At 46.7% G+C, this 26,391-nt stretch overlaps 7 non-coding genes and 5 pseudogenes across 7 annotated transcripts; all 12 read left to right on the forward strand.

Annotated features, from left to right (window-relative positions):
* Positions 1 to 310: 310 nt before the first annotated feature.
* On the forward strand, positions 311 to 501 carry LOC130305974 (U2 spliceosomal RNA). Its single transcript, XR_008855381.1, has one exon. It is a non-coding gene; the product is annotated as a U2 spliceosomal RNA (small nuclear RNA).
* A 2,100-nt stretch (positions 502 to 2,601) lies between these two features.
* LOC130305989 (U2 spliceosomal RNA) lies at positions 2,602 to 2,819 on the forward strand (annotated as a pseudogene).
* Positions 2,820 to 8,208: 5,389 nt separating this feature from the next.
* On the forward strand, positions 8,209 to 8,394 carry LOC130305982 (U2 spliceosomal RNA). Its single transcript, XR_008855390.1, has one exon. It is a non-coding gene; the product is annotated as a U2 spliceosomal RNA (small nuclear RNA).
* Positions 8,395 to 10,482: 2,088 nt separating this feature from the next.
* On the forward strand, positions 10,483 to 10,673 carry LOC130305975 (U2 spliceosomal RNA). The gene has a single exon (XR_008855382.1). It is a non-coding gene; the product is annotated as a U2 spliceosomal RNA (small nuclear RNA).
* A 2,108-nt stretch (positions 10,674 to 12,781) lies between these two features.
* LOC130305987 (U2 spliceosomal RNA) lies at positions 12,782 to 12,941 on the forward strand (annotated as a pseudogene).
* Positions 12,942 to 13,634: 693 nt separating this feature from the next.
* LOC130305985 (U2 spliceosomal RNA) lies at positions 13,635 to 13,815 on the forward strand (annotated as a pseudogene).
* A 2,093-nt stretch (positions 13,816 to 15,908) lies between these two features.
* Positions 15,909 to 16,099, forward strand: LOC130305976 (U2 spliceosomal RNA). The gene has a single exon (XR_008855383.1). It is a non-coding gene; the product is annotated as a U2 spliceosomal RNA (small nuclear RNA).
* Positions 16,100 to 18,189: 2,090 nt separating this feature from the next.
* LOC130305977 (U2 spliceosomal RNA) lies at positions 18,190 to 18,380 on the forward strand. The gene has a single exon (XR_008855385.1). It is a non-coding gene; the product is annotated as a U2 spliceosomal RNA (small nuclear RNA).
* A 2,095-nt stretch (positions 18,381 to 20,475) lies between these two features.
* Positions 20,476 to 20,666, forward strand: LOC130305978 (U2 spliceosomal RNA). The gene has a single exon (XR_008855386.1). It is a non-coding gene; the product is annotated as a U2 spliceosomal RNA (small nuclear RNA).
* A 2,099-nt stretch (positions 20,667 to 22,765) lies between these two features.
* Positions 22,766 to 22,925, forward strand: LOC130305988 (U2 spliceosomal RNA; annotated as a pseudogene).
* A 693-nt stretch (positions 22,926 to 23,618) lies between these two features.
* Positions 23,619 to 23,798, forward strand: LOC130305986 (U2 spliceosomal RNA; annotated as a pseudogene).
* Positions 23,799 to 25,893: 2,095 nt separating this feature from the next.
* Positions 25,894 to 26,084, forward strand: LOC130305979 (U2 spliceosomal RNA). Its single transcript, XR_008855387.1, has one exon. It is a non-coding gene; the product is annotated as a U2 spliceosomal RNA (small nuclear RNA).
* The last annotated feature ends 307 nt before the right edge of the window (positions 26,085 to 26,391 follow it).

The following is a 26,391-nucleotide window of genomic DNA, read 5'->3' on the forward strand; positions in this document are numbered from 1 at the left end:
GGTGTGTGCTTGTGTGTGTGTTTCCTATGCAGATCCTAAGCCCAGTGTCACATGCAAGTAGGAGGAGTAAGAAGGGTTCCTGGCAAATCCGGGTTATGGATTGCATTTAAAAAGGCCCCGTGGGAGTGCAATGGGCCCCTGTCTTGCTGCTTAGCAATAATGGTATGGGTTTAGGTTCTGCTGTGTGTACTGGTGGTTGACTGCCCCCCAGCCCAGAGTGTGCATGGAAAATTGTCTGGCAGCCTCCCTGACAGCAAGCAGTGATAGTGCCCATGAAGGGGACCTTGTTGGGCCCGCCCCTTTCACGGTTATCGCTTCTCGGCCTTTTGGCTAAGATCAAGTGTAGTATCTGTTCTTATCAGTTTAATATCTGATACGTCCCCTATCTGGGGACCATATATTAAATGGATTTTTGAGAACGGGGGCCGATTTCGAAGCTTGCTTCCGTCGCCCTATGCATTGACCCGATATGGCAGTATCTTCGGGTACAGTGCACCACCCCCTTACAGGGTTAAAAAGAAAGATTCCTACTTTCATTGCTACCTGCTTGCTGGCTAGCCAGCTAGCCAGCCCTGTGGGCCTTGCTGCTGCTGCAGCCAAAAAAACAAAAGGTGGTGCTGCTGCTGCTTCTGCTGCTTCTGCTTCTGCTTGTGTCTGGCCCCTGTTGGAGCGTCCAGGCACAGGACTTCTGCTGCTGCTGACTAAATGGCCTCCTTAATTGGATCATTTGAGTAGCCAGCACACCTGTGCAGGTAGGGCATGACATGATAGGCAGCTGCCTTGATAGCGGGTGGGTGCTGAATGTTCCTAATTGACAAAATAAGATTAATGCTTATGAAGAAATATAAAATCTCATCCCTTCCCCAATATCGCGCCACACCCCTACCCCTTAATTCCCTGGTTGAACGTGATGGACATATGTCTTTTTTCGACCGTACTAACTATGTAACTATGTAACATAACTTGGGGGGGGGGGGGGTAGGGGGGTCTCCTGGCTGTTCACACAGGTGTGTCATTGCTGTACATTGACCATGCATTGCTTCTGTGGTATTGCAAAGGCAAAGACAAATGCTTCCAGCCATCCATTGCACTAATGGATTGGTCATCAGCTGGCTGTCTATGTCCCGCATCAATATAGACCAAAGTACAGAGGGTTAGGCTATGCTATTGTGCACCTACCTGATGCATCAGAAGGTGCGAGGCCCTTGCTAAATTCTGTGCACAGACTTTGAGATCTATGCTTTAGACTGTATCTAAACCTGCTCCAACATGGACTGACATTCTGGCCTACTTTCAGCCGATGCGACTTGTCTGTCGCTGAACAGTCGCTTTTTATGTATTCAGCACCTATGTATAATGTTGTAAAAATGCTCTAGAAGCTAAAGTCGCAGAAATGTCACACATATTTGGCCTGCAACTTTCTGTGCGACAAATTCAGACAGGAAAAATCAGTATAAATCCTTAGAAAATTATCCCCCAGTGTCTCCATCTGCTGGCGGTATTGAATAAGCATTGCTGCACTGATGGGGTATGCATTAGACGAAAAAAAAGAAGAAAAAGAAGAATAATACGCCCAGAAAAGAGGCGAAAAGGAGAAAAACGTAAAAAAACGTGAAAAAAAAGTAAGAGGAAGAGAAGGGAAAAAAAGGTGGAAATGGGTTTAAAAGTGATTTCGGCGGAGAAATATATATATATATATATATATATATATATATATATATATATATATGCGCACACACACACATAGATATAAACGTATTCTCCGTTGAGATATTGCAGCCGCTGCTGTGTCCAGGCCCAGGAGCCTTAGCACTGTGCTGTGATGTCACTCAATACCACTGACATCACTAGGTGTAAACAACATCTCTCCTTTGCTGTGTATGTGACTATGGAGCTGTTTGGTGATGTCGTCTATTACGGCCTTCATAGAAGCAACAGGAGATTGTTGCATCCATCTTGAACCCTCAGAACTACAGTGCTATGATGTCACTCACTTCCACAGGCCTTGCAGAGTGTAAACAACAACAACCCAGCTTTGTTGTGTATGTAACCAAAGGGATTTGTGATGTCACCTAGAACCTTCACAGCAGCGACAGCTTTATGAGGAGCATCAGCACTGCTCTGCCTGAGCAGAACCATCACCGCCATACGTTGTCAAATAACCCGGATTTAACCCACACAGGTAAGTCCAATGGGGTGCAGGCATGTCCTCTATGCTTACAGCTTCCCGTGGGTGTTGGTTTGATACCGTTTGGGGACAGCCAAGGAGGCATCTGCAGGCAACAAAGGTAGGTGTGTGCTTGTGTGTGTGTTTCCTATGCAGATCCTAAGCCCAGTGTCACATGCAAGTAGGAGGAGTAAGAAGGGTTCCTGGCAAATCCGGGTTATGGATTGCATTTAAAAAGGCCCCGTGGGAGTGCAATGGGCCCCTGTCTTGCTGCTTAGCAATAATGGTATGGGTTTAGGTTCTGCTGTGTGTACTGGTGGTTGACTGCCCCCCAGCCCAGAGTGTGCATGGAAAATTGTCTGGCAGCCTCCCTGACAGCAAGCAGTGATAGTGCCCATGAAGGGGACCTTGTTGGGCCCGCCCCTTTCACGGTTATCGCTTCTCGGCCTTTTGGCTAAGATCAAGTGTAGTATCTGCATTTGGTCTGGTCGGAAGGTGTCTGTGGTACCCCGCTTCTCGGCCTTGGGGGATTGTCTCTCCTTACGGAGGGACTTCACCCCCTTGCTGCTATTGGGGAGCGGGCTTAGTCCACGGACAACGGGTTGCGATCCCCCTGTCTCTGGGACCTTGTGTCTCAGAAGGCATTTTCGGTACGTTGAGCGTTACCTGTAGCTTCGGAAGCACCTAGGGTACCCCCGACCTCTGCCTTGGGTAAGGGTTCCGCTTTTATAGCGGGATTCCGAGCCCCTGCTGCTATTGGGGAAGGGGCTTAGTCCCTGGGTGTGGAAGATGCCGTTCTCCTGGGCTTTCCCCTCTGGGGAAATGTCGATGCGAAATACCATCCGCATAGAGGTGTCGGAGAGCCATCGTCAGTTGAAGAACCTCCGCTTCATTGCGGAGGTGATTCTTCTTGACTACTTCCGCCTCAATAGGGAGGACATCCTGTGTCTAAATGACCAGGAAAGCCGTGGCCTGTATACCGTCACCTTCACGGCCACGGCGTGTTGCGATAACATCTATGCAACCTTGTCTGGTGCGGACCAGAGGGACGATCGACTCGACGGTCTTTCGTTCCAGTTCCTCTATGGTGAGGAACATATACCGTTGGTGGTGGCTATGCACAGCCCTCATGTGACCACGGAGGATATAGCCACTTTTCTTCGGCGATACTGCGAAGAGGTGCGATTCGCAAACAAAATCTTGAACTCCGTGCGGTTCTGGAACGGCAAGAGGAAGTTCTGGGTCAAGCTCCGTAAGGATCCCGGTGGTATTGGGGGTCTTTGCCATCCGCCCCCAAATTTTGCCATCGGGAGAGTTCGGGGCTTCCTGTTCTATCCTCAAATGCCTATGTATTGCCGAAATTGCTTGAGGTTTGGCCACACCCAGGAGACCTGCGGCGCGGAGCGTGTGATTCGCTGCAATAGGTGTGGCCAAGAAGGTCACATAGCCTCAAGATGTAGCCATACGATAAGGTGCAACCTCTGCGGAGAGGAAAATCACGATTTTAATTCCTGTCCCCATAAAGCAAAAACTACGATGGGTGGGTCAAGGCTGGGCCCACCCAAAGAGGGGACAGGACAAAAGACGTCCTTTTTTAAGATGCCCAAACCCCAGATGGCAGGTACTGATGGGTCCAGGCCCAAGACCTCTGGTGCTCCATCGGGGGGCCCACCGGTGGTAGTGCTAGGGGGAGGCCATGGGGATTCCACGAAGCCCGGGCGGGTGATCGAGTTTACTGCCCGGGAAATTGAAAGACGTCGATCGACTTCCTACCTGGCTCAAGAGCCCGCCGAAACTTCTGAAGGGGGCTCACCTGTGGCGGGTGGCAGCCGACGGTCCTCGGTGGGGGCAAAAGTGGACCCAAAATTGCAGCATAAGCCAGGTACTGGCTTGGCCCAGGGTCGCCCTGCTCCGGACGAAGAGGCCCCGGTGAAAGCCCGCCGGAAGGGGAGCCAGGTGGCCAGGTCTGAGCCCGGTCCTGTTACTCCGCCTATACAGGACAGGGCCAAGAAGACAAGTGGCGCCAAACCAGGGTTTGCTGCCCCGCCAGCAGTGGACCCGGTGGGTAAAACTGGCCATCGTCGATCGATGGGGAAGTTGGAGCAACAGTCCTCAGCAACGCTTGCTGGGGAACAAGCGATGAAAACTTCCCAAGGTAGCGGCAAAGGTTCCGGAAAAGAGGCCTCACAGGCCCCTGTGCAGCAGTTCCAGTCGTCAAATGATGAAAGAAGACGCAGATCCATCAGCCGGGGGCCAGAGATTACATCGAGTGAGAGCAACACAGAGGATATGGACAGCAGTGTGACATTTAAAAGACAAAGAGAAGAAGAAGAGGAAGACATTCAAAGGAAAGCGGCGTGCCGTAGTTCGGACGAGAGCGAGCTCAGGGTCGGGGCATCATCGATCTCAAGCTCCGACCCTCAGAACATCAAGGAGCTGATGACCCCGCAGGCGGGGGATGACGGTACGCAGCTTATTATTGACTTTGATTCTCCAAGCACGGACTCTCCATAAACTATGCCTATCCCTGTAAAAATTGCCTCACTCAATGTGAGGTCCTTAAAGAGCCCTGATCGCAGGGCTGCTTTATTTTCTTATCTAGAGACATGTGACTTTGACCTTTGCCTGCTACAAGAATGTGGAATCCCTAGTAAAATGGACTATAAAGACTTAAAAGAAGACTGGAAGCTGGGCCCATCCATATGGTCCGGTGCAAATGACTGTCGTTCTGTGGGTGTTGGGCTGCTCTGCCGAGGCCAGTCCTTTTCTATTCATACAGTAACTGAGATTGTGCCTGGCAGAGCTCTTTTAATTCATCTATATTTTAATGGACTTTTAATTCGTGTTTTAAATGTGTATGCCCCTCCTGATAAACAGGAGCGGGCAGAACTATTTGAAATTTTACCACTGTTTTGTGTTGGGTCTTCCCCCCTGCTGGTGGGAGGTGATTTTAACTGCATACGTGATGGGGAACACCGGCAGGGTGGGGATATTAATCGTAAAGACCGCACTTCTTACCTGCTTAAAAATTTTATTGATGATTTTAATTTGAAAGATTGCTGGAAGGATCTCTTGCCGGAGGACCCAGGCGCCACATGGTCCAATGGAAGAGTGAGCTCCAGAATCGATTTTATTTTTTCCTCTAGAGCTTTTAAACCCCTGAAATGCACGCTCGAGCAGAATATCTTCTCTGATCATAAGCTCCTCTTGGTGGGCCTGGAGCTAGAGGGGGAGCAAAAAGCAAAAAGGGGCCTCTGGAGATTAAACACCACACTCCTAGAGGACCCTGAGATAAAAGAGGAGTTTGTGCGGACCTACCAATGCTGGCAATCACAAAGAAAACCCCACGAGCCTATGCTGCACTGGTGGGAGGGCACCAAATCTAAAATCAGATTTTTTTTTATCAAAGCAGGTAAGAAGAAGGCAAAAATGGAAAAACAGTGGTTTTATGTTCTTAACATGCGTTTAAATGTACTTTTTAAATTGAAAGAAGCTGGTATGGATGTAGAAAATGATATTTTAAACCTTAAAACTGAAATAAAACATGCCATAGAAAAGAAAGGGAAACAAATCATTTTTAACTCACATGTGCAGCACCTGGAGGAGGGCGAGAAATGTTCCCGTTTCTTTTTTAAAAAAGTGATGAATAGGAGGGATATCATCCAAAACCTTGAGGGTGAATCCACTCCAAAAGGCATGTTAGATGCAGTTTTTAACTTCTACCAGCTTCTTTTTAATAAGAAAGATCTTAATCCATCCTTTTTAGAACATGTTCTTAATTCCCTTGATTTTAAGCTAGATGTTTTAGACCAGGAGGTTTTATCCCGTGATCTTAACTTAGATGAACTTTTATTTGTTTTTAAAAGTTTTTCTAGTGGGAAGGCCCCTGGGGAAGATGGTTTACCCATCGAATTTTATTTAGCTTTTTGGGATATTTTAAAGGATGATATGGTTTTATTGTATAAAGAAACTTTTATTGTTAATGAACTTCCCCCTTCCTGGAGGAGGGGGATTGTATCATTACTTTTTAAAAAGGGTGAAAAGGATATGCTAAAAAATTGGCGCCCCATCACACTTTTAAATGTTGATTATAAAGTTTTAGCCAAGTTATTAGCTGTCCGTTTTAAACCTTTTATTCATAAATTAATTCACCCAAATCAGGTTTGTGGGGTACCTGGAAGGTCTATAGCTGAATCCCTAAATATTTTAAGAGATGTTTTATGGTATTTTAAGGATAGAAATCAAACTGTAGCAATTTTATCCTTAGACTTTGAAAAAGCCTTTGATAGGGTCTCCCATGAATACCTGTTTTTAGTTCTTAAAAAGATGGCAGTGCCTGAAACGATTTTAAGCCGAATCATGCTTTTATACCGATCCTGTTTTAGTCAAGTCTCTGTTAATGGCTTTTTAACCAGCGGTGTTCCTCTTTTATCAGGTGTCAAACAGGGCTGCCCCCTGTCCCCACTCCTTTTTATTTGCGCAATCGAACCACTGATGGCCCTCCTCAGAAAAGACCGGGTAGTAAGAGGCGTACCGATACCTGGTGGAGGAGGGACCCATCTAAAGGTGTTGGGGTACATGGATGATGTCACCATACTGTGCCCGGACTCTCCATCCATGAGGGGGGCATTGAGGAACACCAGCTATTTCTGCGAGGTCTCTGGTTTTAAGCTAAACACAGATAAATGTGACTGTTTTTATATTGGCTCCTGGGATTCATCCATCACCCCAGGAGTCACAATGCAACAGGATCAAATTAAAGTTTTAGGTATTGTTTTTAACCAGGTCAATGATGGGAGCCCTAACTGGGATTCAGCTATAGCTAAGATGGAGAAGAAGATTTTAATGTGGAATCTTAGAAACCTTACCATGGAGGGGAAGATTTTAATAATAAAGATGGTTTTACTCCCTATTATGCTATACATTGCCATGGTATTTCCTCCATCTATTTTATACATTAAAAAAGTAACTAGAATTGTTTTTACTTTTTTATGGGGTTCAAAAATGGAGAAATTAAAGCGTGATTTTATGTACAAAAGTAAAGATAATGGCGGGAAAGATGTTCCTAACCTTTTTACTTTCTTTTACATAAAGTATTTCTGTTTCTGTTTTAAAATTATTAAATCCGATGGCATTTTTAGCTGCTTTTTAAGGTACGCTGCGGGCATGGTTTTTAAAAGATGGTTGCGCATCCCTCTGAACGCTCCGGTGCTTCTGTGTCCCCCAAAACATTATGTGGTGTTGGAAAAGACAGTCAGGCTCCTAGGTCTCCAAGATTTGGAGCCTGACATACTGGGGGACCAGAGAAAGGTATCAAAGGTCCTCAGGCGGAGTGAGGTTACCCTGGCAGTGTCCAATTTCACACAGGCAAGATCCAAAAAGGTATGGCGGAACGTGTACGGGAAGTTTCTGGCGAATGTACACAGGGATCTTGCCTGGGCAATCGTCCACCAGTGCCTCCCTACTCGTGAGTTTCAGCACAGGCGAGGACTGGTGGCGAGAGCCAAGTGCCCGAGAGATGGCTGCGGAGTGGACGAAACGGTGCTGCACATATTTTGGAACTGCCCTTTTGCACGGGAGCTTTGGAGGAAGGTAGGCCCACTTTTGAAGTGGGCCTGCGGCCTAAAAGATTTTAATCACGAATGTGTCTTTTACGGTCTTTTTAACTGCCCCAATTTTAAACAGCAGATGATCTGCTGGATGATTATTAATTGTTTTAAAAATGCCATCTGGAAAGTTAGGAACATCTTACTTTTTAAACATGATTTTATTGATGTTAAAAACTGTATAAAGCTGGCCCTGAGTGAGATGTACATCTATTACCTAAGAGACAAGAAACAGTTGGGGGCCAGCGAGGCAGCATCCATGTGGTGTCTGCCTCTATGGAACGAAATAACAGTATAATCAGTTTTTATGACATTTGTATAATGTTTTATCCTGCCATTTTTATTTTTTCTCCTTTTATTACTGGTTTTATTATTTGTATTTTAAAACTTTTGTGAACCTTTTATTATTTTGCATTTTAAATTTTGTATGGTTTCTTATTTATTCAATAAAATTTTGTTGAAACCTTATCTGTTCTTATCAGTTTAATATCTGATACGTCCCCTATCTGGGGACCATATATTAAATGGATTTTTGAGAACGGGGGCCGATTTCGAAGCTTGCTTCCGTCGCCCTATGCATTGACCCGATATGGCAGTATCTTCGGGTACAGTGCACCACCCCCTTACAGGGTTAAAAAGAAAGATTCCTACTTTCATTGCTACCTGCTTGCTGGCTAGCCAGCTAGCCAGCCCTGTGGGCCTTGCTGCTGCTGCAGCCAAAAAACAAAAGGTGGTGCTGCTGCTGCTTCTGCTGCTTCTGCTTCTGCTTGTGTCTGGCCCCTGTTGGAGCGTCCAGGCACAGGACTTCTGCTGCTGCTGACTAAATGGCCTCCTTAATTGGATCATTTGAGTAGCCAGCACACCTGTGCAGGTAGGGCATGACATGATAGGCAGCTGCCTTGATAGCGGGTGGGTGCTGAATGTTCCTAATTGACAAAATAAGATTAATGCTTATGAAGAAATATAAAATCTCATCCCTTCCCCAATATCGCGCCACACCCCTACCCCTTAATTCCCTGGTTGAACGTGATGGACATATGTCTTTTTTCGACCGTACTAACTATGTAACTATGTAACATAACATGGGGGGGGGGGGGGGGGTCTCCTGGCTGTTCACACAGGTGTGTCATTGCTGTACATTGACCATGCATTGCTTCTGTGGTATTGCAAAGGCAAAGACAAATGCTTCCAGCCATCCATTGCACTAATGGATTGGTCATCAGCTGGCTGTCTATGTCCCGCATCAATATAGACCAAAGTACAGAGGGTTAGGCTATGCTATTGTGCACCTACCTGATGCATCAGAAGGTGCGAGGCCCTTGCTAAATTCTGTGCACAGACTTTGAGATCTATGCTTTAGACTGTATCTAAACCTGCTCCAACATGGACTGACATTCTGGCCTACTTTCAGCCGATGCGACTTGTCTGTCGCTGAACAGTCGCTTTTTATGTATTCAGCACCTATGTATAATGTTGTAAAAATGCTCTAGAAGCTAAAGTCGCAGAAATGTCACACATATTTGGCCTGCAACTTTCTGTGCGACAAATTCAGACAGGAAAAATCAGTATAAATCCTTAGAAAATTATCCCCCAGTGTCTCCATCTGCTGGCGGTATTGAATAAGCATTGCTGCACTGATGGGGTATGCATTAGACGAAAAAAAAGAAGAAAAAGAAGAATAATACGCCCAGAAAAGAGGCGAAAAGGAGAAAAACGTAAAAAAACGTGAAAAAAAAGTAAGAGGAAGAGAAGGGAAAAAAAGGTGGAAATGGGTTTAAAAGTGATTTCGGCGGAGAAATATATATATATATATATATATATATATATATATATATATGCGCACACACACACATAGATATAAACGTATTCTCCGTTGAGATATTGCAGCCGCTGCTGTGTCCAGGCCCAGGAGCCTTAGCACTGTGCTGTGATGTCACTCAATACCACTGACATCACTAGGTGTAAACAACATCTCTCCTTTGCTGTGTATGTGACTATGGAGCTGTTTGGTGATGTCGTCTATTACGGCCTTCATAGAAGCAACAGGAGATTGTTGCATCCATCTTGAACCCTCAGAACTACAGTGCTATGATGTCACTCACTTCCACAGGCCTTGCAGAGTGTAAACAACAACAACCCAGCTTTGTTGTGTATGTAACCAAAGGGATTTGTGATGTCACCTAGAACCTTCACAGCAGCGACAGCTTTATGAGGAGCATCAGCACTGCTCTGCCTGAGCAGAACCATCACCGCCATAGGTTGTCAAATAACCCGGATTTAACCCACACAGGTAAGTCCAATGGGGTGCAGGCATGTCCTCTATGCTTACAGCTTCCCGTGGGTGTTGGTTTGATACCGTTTGGGGACAGCCAAGGAGGCATCTGCAGGCAACAAAGGTAGGTGTGTGCTTGTGTGTGTGTTTCCTATGCAGATCCTAAGCCCAGTGTCACATGCAAGTAGGAGGAGTAAGAAGGGTTCCTGGCAAATCCGGGTTATGGATTGCATTTAAAAAGGCCCCGTGGGAGTGCAATGGGCCCCTGTCTTGCTGCTTAGCAATAATGGTATGGGTTTAGGTTCTGCTGTGTGTACTGGTGGTTGACTGCCCCCCAGCCCAGAGTGTGCATGGAAAATTGTCTGGCAGCCTCCCTGACAGCAAGCAGTGATAGTGCCCATGAAGGGGACCTTGTTGGGCCCGCCCCTTTCACGGTTATCGCTTCTCGGCCTTTTGGCTAAGATCAAGTGTAGTATCTGTTCTTATCAGTTTAATATCTGATACGTCCCCTATCTGGGGACCATATATTAAATGGATTTTTGAGAACGGGGGCCGATTTCGAAGCTTGCTTCCGTCGCCCTATGCATTGACCCGATATGGCAGTATCTTCGGGTACAGTGCACCACCCCCTTACAGGGTTAAAAAGAAAGATTCCTACTTTCATTGCTACCTGCTTGCTGGCTAGCCAGCTAGCCAGCCCTGTGGGCCTTGCTGCTGCTGCAGCCAAAAAACAAAAGGTGGTGCTGCTGCTGCTTCTGCTGCTTCTGCTTCTGCTTGTGTCTGGCCCCTGTTGGAGCGTCCAGGCACAGGACTTCTGCTGCTGCTGACTAAATGGCCTCCTTAATTGGATCATTTGAGTAGCCAGCACACCTGTGCAGGTAGGGCATGACATGATAGGCAGCTGCCTTGATAGCGGGTGGGTGCTGAATGTTCCTAATTGACAAAATAAGATTAATGCTTATGAAGAAATATAAAATCTCATCCCTTCCCCAATATCGCGCCACACCCCTACCCCTTAATTCCCTGGTTGAACGTGATGGACATATGTCTTTTTTCGACCGTACTAACTATGTAACTATGTAACATAACATGGGGGGGGGGGGGGGGGGGGTCTCCTGGCTGTTCACACAGGTGTGTCATTGCTGTACATTGACCATGCATTGCTTCTGTGGTATTGCAAAGGCAAAGACAAATGCTTCCAGCCATCCATTGCACTAATGGATTGGTCATCAGCTGGCTGTCTTTGTCCCGCATCAATATAGACCAAAGTACAGAGGGTTAGGCTATGCTATTGTGCACCTACCTGATGCATCAGAAGGTGCGAGGCCCTTGCTAAATTCTGTGCACAGACTTTGAGATCTATGCTTTAGACTGTATCTAAACCTGCTCCAACATGGACTGACATTCTGGCCTACTTTCAGCCGATGCGACTTGTCTGTCGCTGAACAGTCGCTTTTTATGTATTCAGCACCTATGTATAATGTTGTAAAAATGCTCTAGAAGCTAAAGTCGCAGAAATGTCACACATATTTGGCCTGCAACTTTCTGTGCGACAAATTCAGACAGGAAAAATCAGTATAAATCCTTAGAAAATTATCCCCCAGTGTCTCCATCTGCTGGCGGTATTGAATAAGCATTGCTGCACTGATGGGGTATGCATTAGACGAAAAAAAAGAAGAAAAAGAAGAATAATACGCCCAGAAAAGAGGCGAAAAGGAGAAAAACGTAAAAAAACGTGAAAAAAAAGTAAGAGGAAGAGAAGGGAAAAAAAGGTGGAAATGGGTTTAAAAGTGATTTCGGCGGAGAATATATATATATATATATATATATATATATATATATATATATATATATATATATATATGCGCACACACACACATAGATATAAACGTATTCTCCGTTGAGATATTGCAGCCGCTGCTGTGTCCAGGCCCAGGAGCCTTAGCACTGTGCTGTGATGTCACTCAATACCACTGACATCACTAGGTGTAAACAACATCTCTCCTTTGCTGTGTATGTGACTATGGAGCTGTTTGGTGATGTCGTCTATTACGGCCTTCATAGAAGCAACAGGAGATTGTTGCATCCATCTTGAACCCTCAGAACTACAGTGCTATGATGTCACTCACTTCCACAGGCCTTGCAGAGTGTAAACAACAACAACCCAGCTTTGTTGTGTATGTAACCAAAGGGATTTGTGATGTCACCTAGAACCTTCACAGCAGCGACAGCTTTATGAGGAGCATCAGCACTGCTCTGCCTGAGCAGAACCATCACCGCCATAGGTTGTCAAATAACCCGGATTTAACCCACACAGGTAAGTCCAATGGGGTGCAGGCATGTCCTCTATGCTTACAGCTTCCCGTGGGTGTTGGTTTGATACCGTTTGGGGACAGCCAAGGAGGCATCTGCAGGCAACAAAGGTAGGTGTGTGCTTGTGTGTGTGTTTCCTATGCAGATCCTAAGCCCAGTGTCACATGCAAGTAGGAGGAGTAAGAAGGGTTCCTGGCAAATCCGGGTTATGGATTGCATTTAAAAAGGCCCCGTGGGAGTGCAATGGGCCCCTGTCTTGCTGCTTAGCAATAATGGTATGGGTTTAGGTTCTGCTGTGTGTACTGGTGGTTGACTGCCCCCCAGCCCAGAGTGTGCATGGAAAATTGTCTGGCAGCCTCCCTGACAGCAAGCAGTGATAGTGCCCATGAAGGGGACCTTGTTGGGCCCGCCCCTTTCACGGTTATCGCTTCTCGGCCTTTTGGCTAAGATCAAGTGTAGTATCTGTTCTTATCAGTTTTCATGCTGGTGGGGATGGGTGCTGCATGGAGGATGCAGGTGTACCAGGGCTTTCCGGGGCTGGTTCTGAGGAATCAGCTCAACGGCTGCCCCGATGTGACCTGTTCCCTCCGGGTCTCGCCATGAGGCTGAGAGGGTCTAGAGCCGAGGTACTTTTGTGCCTCGGGGATTGGTGACCCCGAGGTGCCGAAACTCACTGGGAGAATAGACTCACTGAGTTGAAGCACGGGCACCATAATCTCTTCACCTTGTGGCACTCACCTCTTGATTCCCGGCCTTCTGGCTAGGATCAGAGAAATTTTTATAGATCCGGCCGGATGTCCGGGCAGTATATCTGCACACATTCACTTATTTATTTCTTTTTTGTCTCACTGTGTCACTTTTTGCGTGTTGTGTGTTCACAGGATTTGTCAGGATGCGGTAGCCCTTCTGGGTGTCCCTCCTGGCGGTCTAGGGGAGGTGTGTGTGGCCATTAGGTTCCGCACCTCCCTGCAAACACCCCGGGTACTCCTGCTTTGGCAGGGTACCTACCGTAATCGGCTCTGCGGGCAGATACCTTGGCCAACGCCAAGGGGGATGCCGGGAGCATTTGTGGTCCCCTAGTAGCTTCGGCGAAAAGGGACATCGAACCTGGAACCTCGCAGGTACCTTTTGGTCCGGAGGCGAAGGGTAAGGTTTGTTGGGGGGCCTCTCTCCTATCGGAGAAGGGCTTGCGATAGACCGCATCCTTTGTGCACGTTTTTTTAGTGTAACACGTTTGCACTTTTTCTTGCACTTTCGGTGAATCGAAAGCACGTTCCTCGGCTTTAGATAAAAAAAAAAAAAAATCTGTTCTTATCAGTTTAATATCTGATACGTCCCCTATCTGGGGACCATATATTAAATGGATTTTTGAGAACGGGGGCCGATTTCGAAGCTTGCTTCCGTCGCCCTATGCATTGACCCGATATGGCAGTATCTTCGGGTACAGTGCACCACCCCCTTACAGGGTTAAAAAGAAAGATTCCTACTTTCATTGCTACCTGCTTGCTGGCTAGCCAGCTAGCCAGCCCTGTGGGCCTTGCTGCTGCTGCAGCCAAAAAACAAAAGGTGGTGCTGCTGCTGCTTCTGCTGCTTCTGCTTCTGCTTGTGTCTGGCCCCTGTTGGAGCGTCCAGGCACAGGACTTCTGCTGCTGCTGACTAAATGGCCTCCTTAATTGGATCATTTGAGTAGCCAGCACACCTGTGCAGGTAGGGCATGACATGATAGGCAGCTGCCTTGATAGCGGGTGGGTGCTGAATGTTCCTAATTGACAAAATAAGATTAATGCTTATGAAGAAATATAAAATCTCATCCCTTCCCCAATATCGCGCCACACCCCTACCCCTTAATTCCCTGGTTGAACGTGATGGACATATGTCTTTTTTCGACCGTACTAACTATGTAACTATGTAACATAACATGGGGGGGGGGGGGGGGTCTCCTGGCTGTTCACACAGGTGTGTCATTGCTGTACATTGACCATGCATTGCTTCTGTGGTATTGCAAAGGCAAAGACAAATGCTTCCAGCCATCCATTGCACTAATGGATTGGTCATCAGCTGGCTGTCTATGTCCCGCATCAATATAGACCAAAGTACAGAGGGTTAGGCTATGCTATTGTGCACCTACCTGATGCATCAGAAGGTGCGAGGCCCTTGCTAAATTCTGTGCACAGACTTTGAGATCTATGCTTTAGACTGTATCTAAACCTGCTCCAACATGGACTGACATTCTGGCCTACTTTCAGCCGATGCGACTTGTCTGTCGCTGAACAGTCGCTTTTTATGTATTCAGCACCTATGTATAATGTTGTAAAAATGCTCTAGAAGCTAAAGTCGCAGAAATGTCACACATATTTGGCCTGCAACTTTCTGTGCGACAAATTCAGACAGGAAAAATCAGTATAAATCCTTAGAAAATTATCCCCCAGTGTCTCCATCTGCTGGCGGTATTGAATAAGCATTGCTGCACTGATGGGGTATGCATTAGACGAAAAAAAAGAAGAAAAAGAAGAATAATACGCCCAGAAAAGAGGCAAAAAGGAGAAAAACGTAAAAAAACGTGAAAAAAAAGTAAGAGGAAGAGAAGGGAAAAAAAGGTGGAAATGGGTTTAAAAGTGATTTCGGCGGAGAAATATATATATATATATATATATATATATATATATATATATATATATGCGCACACACACACATAGATATAAACGTATTCTCCGTTGAGATATTGCAGCCGCTGCTGTGTCCAGGCCCAGGAGCCTTAGCACTGTGCTGTGATGTCACTCAATACCACTGACATCACTAGGTGTAAACAACATCTCTCCTTTGCTGTGTATGTGACTATGGAGCTGTTTGGTGATGTCGTCTATTACGGCCTTCATAGAAGCAACAGGAGATTGTTGCATCCATCTTGAACCCTCAGAACTACAGTGCTATGATGTCACTCACTTCCACAGGCCTTGCAGAGTGTAAACAACAACAACCCAGCTTTGTTGTGTATGTAACCAAAGGGATTTGTGATGTCACCTAGAACCTTCACAGCAGCGACAGCTTTATGAGGAGCATCAGCACTGCTCTGCCTGAGCAGAACCATCACCGCCATAGGTTGTCAAATAACCCGGATTTAACCCACACAGGTAAGTCCAATGGGGTGCAGGCATGTCCTCTATGCTTACAGCTTCCCGTGGGTGTTGGTTTGATACCGTTTGGGGACAGCCAAGGAGGCATCTGCAGGCAACAAAGGTAGGTGTGTGCTTGTGTGTGTGTTTCCTATGCAGATCCTAAGCCCAGTGTCACATGCAAGTAGGAGGAGTAAGAAGGGTTCCTGGCAAATCCGGGTTATGGATTGCATTTAAAAAGGCCCCGTGGGAGTGCAATGGGCCCCTGTCTTGCTGCTTAGCAATAATGGTATGGGTTTAGGTTCTGCTGTGTGTACTGGTGGTTGACTGCCCCCCAGCCCAGAGTGTGCATGGAAAATTGTCTGGCAGCCTCCCTGACAGCAAGCAGTGATAGTGCCCATGAAGGGGACCTTGTTGGGCCCGCCCCTTTCACGGTTATCGCTTCTCGGCCTTTTGGCTAAGATCAAGTGTAGTATCTGTTCTTATCAGTTTAATATCTGATACGTCCCCTATCTGGGGACCATATATTAAATGGATTTTTGAGAACGGGGGCCGATTTCGAAGCTTGCTTCCGTCGCCCTATGCATTGACCCGATATGGCAGTATCTTCGGGTACAGTGCACCACCCCCTTACAGGGTTAAAAAGAAAGATTCCTACTTTCATTGCTACCTGCTTGCTGGCTAGCCAGCTAGCCAGCCCTGTGGGCCTTGCTGCTGCTGCAGCCAAAAAACAAAAGGTGGTGCTGCTGCTGCTTCTGCTGCTTCTGCTTCTGCTTGTGTCTGGCCCCTGTTGGAGCGTCCAGGCACAGGACTTCTGCTGCTGCTGACTAAATGGCCTCCTTAATTGGATCATTTGAGTAGCCAGCACACCTGTGCAGGTAGGGCATGACATGATAGGCAGCTGCCTTGATAGCGGGTGGGTGCTGAATGTTCCTAATTGACAAAATAAGATTAATGCTTATGAAGAAATATAAAATCTCATCCCTTCCCCAATATCGCGCCACACCCCTACCCCTTAATTCCCTGGTTGAACGTGATGGACATATGTCTTTTTTCGACCGTACTAACTATGTAACTATGTAACATAACATGGGGGGGGGGGGGGGGGGGTCTCCTGGCTGTTCACACAGGTGTGTCATTGCTGTACATTGACCATGCATTGCTTCTGTGGTATTGCAAAGGCAAAGACAAATGCTTCCAGCCATCCATTGCACTAATGGATTGGTCATCAGCTGGCTGTCTATGTCCCGCATCAATATAGACCAAAGTACAGAGGGTTAGGCTATGCTATTGTGCACCTACCTGATGCATCAGAAGGTGCGAGGCCCTTGCTAAATTCTGTGCACAGACTTTGAGATCTATGCTTTAGACTGTATCTAAACCTGCTCCAACATGGACTGACATTCTGGCCTACTTTCAGCCGATGCGACTTGTCTGTCGCTGAACAGTCGCTTTTTATGTATTCAGCACCTATGTATAATGTTGTAAAAATGCTCTAGAAGCTAAAGTCGCAGAAATGTCACACATATTTGGCCTGCAACTTTCTGTGCGACAAATTCAGACAGGAAAAATCAGTATAAATCCTTAGAAAATTATCCCCCAGTGTCTCCATCTGCTGGCGGTATTGAATAAGCATTGCTGCACTGATGGGGTATGCATTAGACGAAAAAAAAGAAGAAAAAGAAGAATAATACGCCCAGAAAAGAGGCGAAAAGGAGAAAAACGTAAAAAAACGTGAAAAAAAAGTAAGAGGAAGAGAAGGGAAAAAAAGGTGGAAATGGGTTTAAAAGTGATTTCGGCGGAGAAATATATATATATATATATATATATATATATATATATATATATATGCGCACACACACACATAGATATAAACGTATTCTCCGTTGAGATATTGCAGCCGCTGCTGTGTCCAGGCCCAGGAGCCTTAGCACTGTGCTGTGATGTCACTCAATACCACTGACATCACTAGGTGTAAACAACATCTCTCCTTTGCTGTGTATGTGACTATGGAGCTGTTTGGTGATGTCGTCTATTACGGCCTTCATAGAAGCAACAGGAGATTGTTGCATCCATCTTGAACCCTCAGAACTACAGTGCTATGATGTCACTCACTTCCACAGGCCTTGCAGAGTGTAAACAACAACAACCCAGCTTTGTTGTGTATGTAACCAAAGGGATTTGTGATGTCACCTAGAACCTTCACAGCAGCGACAGCTTTATGAGGAGCATCAGCACTGCTCTGCCTGAGCAGAACCATCACCGCCATAGGTTGTCAAATAACCCGGATTTAACCCACACAGGTAAGTCCAATGGGGTGCAGGCATGTCCTCTATGCTTACAGCTTCCCGTGGGTGTTGGTTTGATACCGTTTGGGGACAGCCAAGGAGGCATCTGCAGGCAACAAAGGTAGGTGTGTGCTTGTGTGTGTGTTTCCTATGCAGATCCTAAGCCCAGTGTCACATGCAAGTAGGAGGAGTAAGAAGGGTTCCTGGCAAATCCGGGTTATGGATTGCATTTAAAAAGGCCCCGAGTGCAATGGGCCCCTGTCTTGCTGCTTAGCAATAATGGTATGGGTTTAGGTTCTGCTGTGTGTACTGGTGGTTGACTGCCCCCCAGCCCAGAGTGTGCATGGAAAATTGTCTGGCAGCCTCCCTGACAGCAAGCAGTGATAGTGCCCATGAAGGGGACCTTGTTGGGCCCGCCCCTTTCACGGTTATCGCTTCTCGGCCTTTTGGCTAAGATCAAGTGTAGTATCTGTTCTTATCAGTTTAATATCTGATACGTCCCCTATCTGGGGACCATATATTAAATGGATTTTTGAGAACGGGGGCCGATTTCGAAGCTTGCTTCCGTCGCCCTATGCATTGACCCGATATGGCAGTATCTTCGGGTACAGTGCACCACCCCCTTACAGGGTTAAAAAGAAAGATTCCTACTTTCATTGCTACCTGCTTGCTGGCTAGCCAGCTAGCCAGCCCTGTGGGCCTTGCTGCTGCTGCAGCCAAAAAACAAAAGGTGGTGCTGCTGCTGCTTCTGCTGCTTCTGCTTCTGCTTGTGTCTGGCCCCTGTTGGAGCGTCCAGGCACAGGACTTCTGCTGCTGCTGACTAAATGGCCTCCTTAATTGGATCATTTGAGTAGCCAGCACACCTGTGCAGGTAGGGCATGACATGATAGGCAGCTGCCTTGATAGCGGGTGGGTGCTGAATGTTCCTAATTGACAAAATAAGATTAATGCTTATGAAGAAATATAAAATCTCATCCCTTCCCCAATATCGCGCCACACCCCTACCCCTTAATTCCCTGGTTGAACGTGATGGACATATGTCTTTTTTCGACCGTACTAACTATGTAACTATGTAACATAACATGGGGGGGGGGGGGGGGGTATCCTGGCTGTTCACACAGGTGTGTCATTGCTGTACATTGACCATGCATTGCTTCTGTGGTATTGCAAAGGCAAAGACAAATGCTTCCAGCCATCCATTGCACTAATGGATTGGTCATCAGCTGGCTGTCTATGTCCCGCATCAATATAGACCAAAGTACAGAGGGTTAGGCTATGCTATTGTGCACCTACCTGATGCATCAGAAGGTGCGAGGCCCTTGCTAAATTCTGTGCACAGACTTTGAGATCTATGCTTTAGACTGTATCTAAACCTGCTCCAACATGGACTGACATTCTGGCCTACTTTCAGCCGATGCGACTTGTCTGTCGCTGAACAGTCGCTTTTTATGTATTCAGCACCTATGTATAATGTTGTAAAAATGCTCTAGAAGCTAAAGTCGCAGAAATGTCACACATATTTGGCCTGCAACTTTCTGTGCGACAAATTCAGACAGGAAAAATCAGTATAAATCCTTAGAAAATTATCCCCCAGTGTCTCCATCTGCTGGCGGTATTGAATAAGCATTGCTGCACTGATGGGGTATGCATTAGACGAAAAAAAAGAAGAAAAAGAAGAATAATACGCCCAGAAAAGAGGCGAAAAGGAGAAAAACGTAAAAAAAGTGAAAAAAAAGTAAGAGGAAGAGAAGGGAAAAAAAGGTGGAAATGGGTTTAAAAGTGATTTCGGCGGAGAAATATATATATATATATATATATATATATATATATATATATATATATATGCGCACACACACACATAGATATAAACGTATTCTCCGTTGAGATATTGCAGCCGCTGCTGTGTCCAGGCCCAGGAGCCTTAGCACTGTGCTGTGATGTCACTCAATACCACTGACATCACTAGGTGTAAACAACATCTCTCCTTTGCTGTGTATGTGACTATGGAGCTGTTTGGTGATGTCGTCTATTACGGCCTTCATAGAAGCAACAGGAGATTGTTGCATCCATCTTGAACCCTCAGAACTACAGTGCTATGATGTCACTCACTTCCACAGGCCTTGCAGAGTGTAAACAACAACAACCCAGCTTTGTTGTGTATGTAACCAAAGGGATTTGTGATGTCACCTAGAACCTTCACAGCAGCGACAGCTTTATGAGGAGCATCAGCACTGCTCTGCCTGAGCAGAACCATCACCGCCATAGGTTGTCAAATAACCCGGATTTAACCCACACAGGTAAGTCCAATGGGGTGCAGGCATGTCCTCTATGCTTACAGCTTCCCGTGGGTGTTGGTTTGATACCGTTTGGGGACAGCCAAGGAGGCATCTGCAGGCAACAAAGGTAGGTGTGTGCTTGTGTGTGTGTTTCCTATGCAGATCCTAAGCCCAGTGTCACATGCAAGTAGGAGGAGTAAGAAGGGTTCCTGGCAAATCCGGGTTATGGATTGCATTTAAAAAGGCCCCGTGGGAGTGCAATGGGCCCCTGTCTTGCTGCTTAGCAATAATGGTATGGGTTTAGGTTCTGCTGTGTGTACTGGTGGTTGACTGCCCCCCAGCCCAGAGTGTGCATGGAAAATTGTCTGGCAGCCTCCCTGACAGCAAGCAGTGATAGTGCCCATGAAGGGGACCTTGTTGGGCCCGCCCCTTTCACGGTTATCGCTTCTCGGCCTTTTGGCTAAGATCAAGTGTAGTATCTGTTCTTATCAGTTTAATATCTGATACGTCCCCTATCTGGGGACCATATATTAAATGGATTTTTGAGAACGGGGGCCGATTTCGAAGCTTGCTTCCGTCGCCCTATGCATTGACCCGATATGGCAGTATCTTCGGGTACAGTGCACCACCCCCTTACAGGGTTAAAAAGAAAGATTCCTACTTTCATTGCTACCTGCTTGCTGGCTAGCCAGCTAGCCAGCCCTGTGGGCCTTGCTGCTGCTGCAGCCAAAAAACAAAAGGTGGTGCTGCTGCTGCTTCTGCTGCTTCTGCTTCTGCTTGTGTCTGGCCCCTGTTGGAGCGTCCAGGCACAGGACTTCTGCTGCTGCTGACTAAATGGCCTCCTTAATTGGATCATTTGAGTAGCCAGCACACCTGTGCAGGTAGGGCATGACATGATAGGCAGCTGCCTTGATAGCGGGTGGGTGCTGAATGTTCCTAATTGACAAAATAAGATTAATGCTTATGAAGAAATATAAAATCTCATCCCTTCCCCAATATCGCGCCACACCCCTACCCCTTAATTCCCTGGTTGAACGTGATGGACATATGTCTTTTTTCGACCGTACTAACTATGTAACTATGTAACATAACATGGGGGGGGGGGGGGGGGGGGTCTCCTGGCTGTTCACACAGGTGTGTCATTGCTGTACATTGACCATGCATTGCTTCTGTGGTATTGCAAAGGCAAAGACAAATGCTTCCAGCCATCCATTGCACTAATGGATTGGTCATCAGCTGGCTGTCTATGTCCCGCATCAATATAGACCAAAGTACAGAGGGTTAGGCTATGCTATTGTGCACCTACCTGATGCATCAGAAGGTGCGAGGCCCTTGCTAAATTCTGTGCACAGACTTTGAGATCTATGCTTTAGACTGTATCTAAACCTGCTCCAACATGGACTGACATTCTGGCCTACTTTCAGCCGATGCGACTTGTCTGTCGCTGAACAGTCGCTTTTTATGTATTCAGCACCTATGTATAATGTTGTAAAAATGCTCTAGAAGCTAAAGTCGCAGAAATGTCACACATATTTGGCCTGCAACTTTCTGTGCGACAAATTCAGACAGGAAAAATCAGTATAAATCCTTAGAAAATTATCCCCCAGTGTCTCCATCTGCTGGCGGTATTGAATAAGCATTGCTGCACTGATGGGGTATGCATTAGACGAAAAAAAAGAAGAAAAAGAAGAATAATACGCCCAGAAAAGAGGCGAAAAGGAGAAAAACGTAAAAAAACGTGAAAAAAAAGTAAGAGGAAGAGAAGGGAAAAAAAGGTGGAAATGGGTTTAAAAGTGATTTCGGCGGAGAAATATATATATATATATATATATATATATATATATATATATATATATATGCGCACACACACACATAGATATAAACGTATTCTCCGTTGAGATATTGCAGCCGCTGCTGTGTCCAGGCCCAGGAGCCTTAGCACTGTGCTGTGATGTCACTCAATACCACTGACATCACTAGGTGTAAACAACATCTCTCCTTTGCTGTGTATGTGACTATGGAGCTGTTTGGTGATGTCGTCTATTACGGCCTTCATAGAAGCAACAGGAGATTGTTGCATCCATCTTGAACCCTCAGAACTACAGTGCTATGATGTCACTCACTTCCACAGGCCTTGCAGAGTGTAAACAACAACAACCCAGCTTTGTTGTGTATGTAACCAAAGGGATTTGTGATGTCACCTAGAACCTTCACAGCAGCGACAGCTTTATGAGGAGCATCAGCACTGCTCTGCCTGAGCAGAACCATCACCGCCATAGGTTGTCAAATAACCCGGATTTAACCCACACAGGTAAGTCCAATGGGGTGCAGGCATGTCCTCTATGCTTACAGCTTCCCGTGGGTGTTGGTTTGATACCGTTTGGGGACAGCCAAGGAGGCATCTGCAGGCAACAAAGGTAGGTGTGTGCTTGTGTGTGTGTTTCCTATGCAGATCCTAAGCCCAGTGTCACATGCAAGTAGGAGGAGTAAGAAGGGTTCCTGGCAAATCCGGGTTATGGATTGCATTTAAAAAGGCCCCGTGGGAGTGCAATGGGCCCCTGTCTTGCTGCTTAGCAATAATGGTATGGGTTTAGGTTCTGCTGTGTGTACTGGTGGTTGACTGCCCCCCAGCCCAGAGTGTGCATGGAAAATTGTCTGGCAGCCTCCCTGACAGCAAGCAGTGATAGTGCCCATGAAGGGGACCTTGTTGGGCCCGCCCCTTTCACGGTTATCGCTTCTCGGCCTTTTGGCTAAGATCAAGTGTAGTATCTGTTCTTATCAGTTTTCATGCTGGTGGGGATGGGTGCTGCATGGAGGATGCAGGTGTACCAGGGCTTTCCGGGGCTGGTTCTGAGGAATCAGCTCGACGGCTGCCCCGATGTGACCTGTTCCCTCCGGGTCTCGCCATGAGGCTGAGAGGGTCTAGAGCCGAGGTACTTTTGTGCCTCGGGGATTGGTGACCCCGAGGTGCCGAAACTCACTGGGAGAATAGACTCACTGAGTTGAAGCACGGGCACCATAATCTCTTCACCTTGTGGCACTCACCTCTTGATTCCCGGCCTTCTGGCTAGGATCAGAGAAATTTTTATAGATCCGGCCGGATGTCCGGGCAGTATATCTGCACACATTCACTTATTTATTTCTTTTTTGTCTCACTGTGTCACTTTTTGCGTGTTGTGTGTTCACAGGATTTGTCAGGATGCGGTAGCCCTTCTGGGTGTCCCTCCTGGCGGTCTAGGGGAGGTGTGTGTGGCCATTAGGTTCCGCACCTCCCTGCAAACACCCCGGGTACTCCTGCTTTGGCAGGGTACCTACCGTAATCGGCTCTGCGGGCAGATACCTTGGCCAACGCCAAGGGGGATGCCGGGAGCATTTGTGGTCCCCTAGTAGCTTCGGCGAAAAGGGACATCGAACCTGGAACCTCGCAGGTACCTTTTGGTCCGGAGGCGAAGGGTAAGGTTTGTTGGGGGGCCTCTCTCCTATCGGAGAAGGGCTTGCGATAGACCGCATCCTTTGTGCACGTTTTTTTAGTGTAACACGTTTGCACTTTTTCTTGCACTTTCGGTGAATCGAAAGCACGTTCCTCGGCTTTAGATAAAAAAAAAAAAAATCTGTTCTTATCAGTTTAATATCTGATACGTCCCCTATCTGGGGACCATATATTAAATGGATTTTTGAGAACGGGGGCCGATTTCGAAGCTTGCTTCCGTCGCCCTATGCATTGACCCGATATGGCAGTATCTTCGGGTACAGTGCACCACCCCCTTACAGGGTTAAAAAGAAAGATTCCTACTTTCATTGCTACCTGCTTGCTGGCTAGCCAGCTAGCCAGCCCTGTGGGCCTTGCTGCTGCTGCAGCCAAAAAACAAAAGGTGGTGCTGCTGCTGCTTCTGCTGCTTCTGCTTCTGCTTGTGTCTGGCCCCTGTTGGAGCGTCCAGGCACAGGACTTCTGCTGCTGCTGACTAAATGGCCTCCTTAATTGGATCATTTGAGTAGCCAGCACACCTGTGCAGGTAGGGCATGACATGATAGGCAGCTGCCTTTTTAGCGGGTGGGTGCTGAATGTTCCTAATTGACAAAATAAGATTAATGCTTATGAAGAAATATAAAATCTCATCCCTTCCCCAATATCGCGCCACACCCCTACCCCTTAATTCCCTGGTTGAACGTGATGGACATATGTCTTTTTTCGACCGTACTAACTATGTAACTATGTAACATAACATGGGGGGGGGGGGGGGGGGTCTCCTGGCTGTTCACACAGGTGTGTCATTGCTGTACATTGACCATGCATTGCTTCTGTGGTATTGCAAAGGCAAAGACAAATGCTTCCAGCCATCCATTGCACTAATGGATTGGTCATCAGCTGGCTGTCTATGTCCCGCATCAATATAGACCAAAGTACAGAGGGTTAGGCTATGCTATTGTGCACCTACCTGATGCATCAGAAGGTGCGAGGCCCTTGCTAAATTCTGTGCACAGACTTTGAGATCTATGCTTTAGACTGTATCTAAACCTGCTCCAACATGGACTGACATTCTGGCCTACTTTCAGCCGATGCGACTTGTCTGTCGCTGAACAGTCGCTTTTTATGTATTCAGCACCTATGTATAATGTTGTAAAAATGCTCTAGAAGCTAAAGTCGCAGAAATGTCACACATATTTGGCCTGCAACTTTCTGTGCGACAAATTCAGACAGGAAAAATCAGTATAAATCCTTAGAAAATTATCCCCCAGTGTCTCCATCTGCTGGCGGTATTGAATAAGCATTGCTGCACTGATGGGGTATGCATTAGACGAAAAAAAAGAAGAAAAAGAAGAATAATACGCCCAGAAAAGAGGCGAAAAGGAGAAAAACGTAAAAAAACGTGAAAAAAAAGTAAGAGGAAGAGAAGGGAAAAAAAGGTGGAAATGGGTTTAAAAGTGATTTCGGCGGAGAAATATATATATATATATATATATATATATATATATATATATATATATGCGCACACACACACATAGATATAAACGTATTCTCCGTTGAGATATTGCAGCCGCTGCTGTGTCCAGGCCCAGGAGCCTTAGCACTGTGCTGTGATGTCACTCAATACCACTGACATCACTAGGTGTAAACAACATCTCTCCTTTGCTGTGTATGTGACTATGGAGCTGTTTGGTGATGTCGTCTATTACGGCCTTCATAGAAGCAACAGGAGATTGTTGCATCCATCTTGAACCCTCAGAACTACAGTGCTATGATGTCACTCACTTCCACAGGCCTTGCAGAGTGTAAACAACAACAACCCAGCTTTGTTGTGTATGTAACCAAAGGGATTTGTGATGTCACCTAGAACCTTCACAGCAGCGACAGCTTTATGAGGAGCATCAGCACTGCTCTGCCTGAGCAGAACCATCACCGCCATAGGTTGTCAAATAACCCGGATTTAACCCACACAGGTAAGTCCAATGGGGTGCAGGCATGTCCTCTATGCTTACAGCTTCCCGTGGGTGTTGGTTTGATACCGTTTGGGGACAGCCAAGGAGGCATCTGCAGGCAACAAAGGTAGGTGTGTGCTTGTGTGTGTGTTTCCTATGCAGATCCTAAGCCCAGTGTCACATGCAAGTAGGAGGAGTAAGAAGGGTTCCTGGCAAATTCGGGTTATGGATTGCATTTAAAAAGGCCCCGTGGGAGTGCAATGGGCCCCTGTCTTGCTGCTTAGCAATAATGGTATGGGTTTAGGTTCTGCTGTGTGTACTGGTGGTTGACTGCCCCCCAGCCCAGAGTGTGCATGGAAAATTGTCTGGCAGCCTCCCTGGCAGCAAGCAGTGATAGTGCCCATGAAGGGGACCTTGTTGGGCCCGCCCCTTTCACGGTTATCGCTTCTCGGCCTTTTGGCTAAGATCAAGTGTAGTATCTGTTCTTATCAGTTTAATATCTGATACGTCCCCTATCTGGGGACCATATATTAAATGGATTTTTGAGAACGGGGGCCGATTTCGAAGCTTGCTTCCGTCGCCCTATGCATTGACCCGATATGGCAGTATCTTCGGGTACAGTGCACCACCCCCTTACAGGGTTAAAAAGAAAGATTCCTACTTTCATTGCTACCTGCTTGCTGGCTAGCCAGCTAGCCAGCCCTGTGGGCCTTGCTGCTGCTGCAGCCAAAAAACAAAAGGTGGTGCTGCTGCTGCTTCTGCTGCTTCTGCTTCTGCTTGTGTCTGGCCCCTGTTGGAGCGTCCAGGCACAGGACTTCTGCTGCTGCTGACTAAATGGCCTCCTTAATTGGATCATTTGAGTAGCCAGCACACCTGTGCAGGTAGGGCATGACATGATAGGCAGCTGCCTTGATAGCGGGTGGGTGCTGAATGTTCCT

This window comes from Hyla sarda, unplaced genomic scaffold (genome assembly GCF_029499605.1).
Source record: "Hyla sarda isolate aHylSar1 unplaced genomic scaffold, aHylSar1.hap1 scaffold_1350, whole genome shotgun sequence".
Lineage (NCBI taxonomy): Eukaryota > Metazoa > Chordata > Amphibia > Anura > Hylidae > Hyla > Hyla sarda.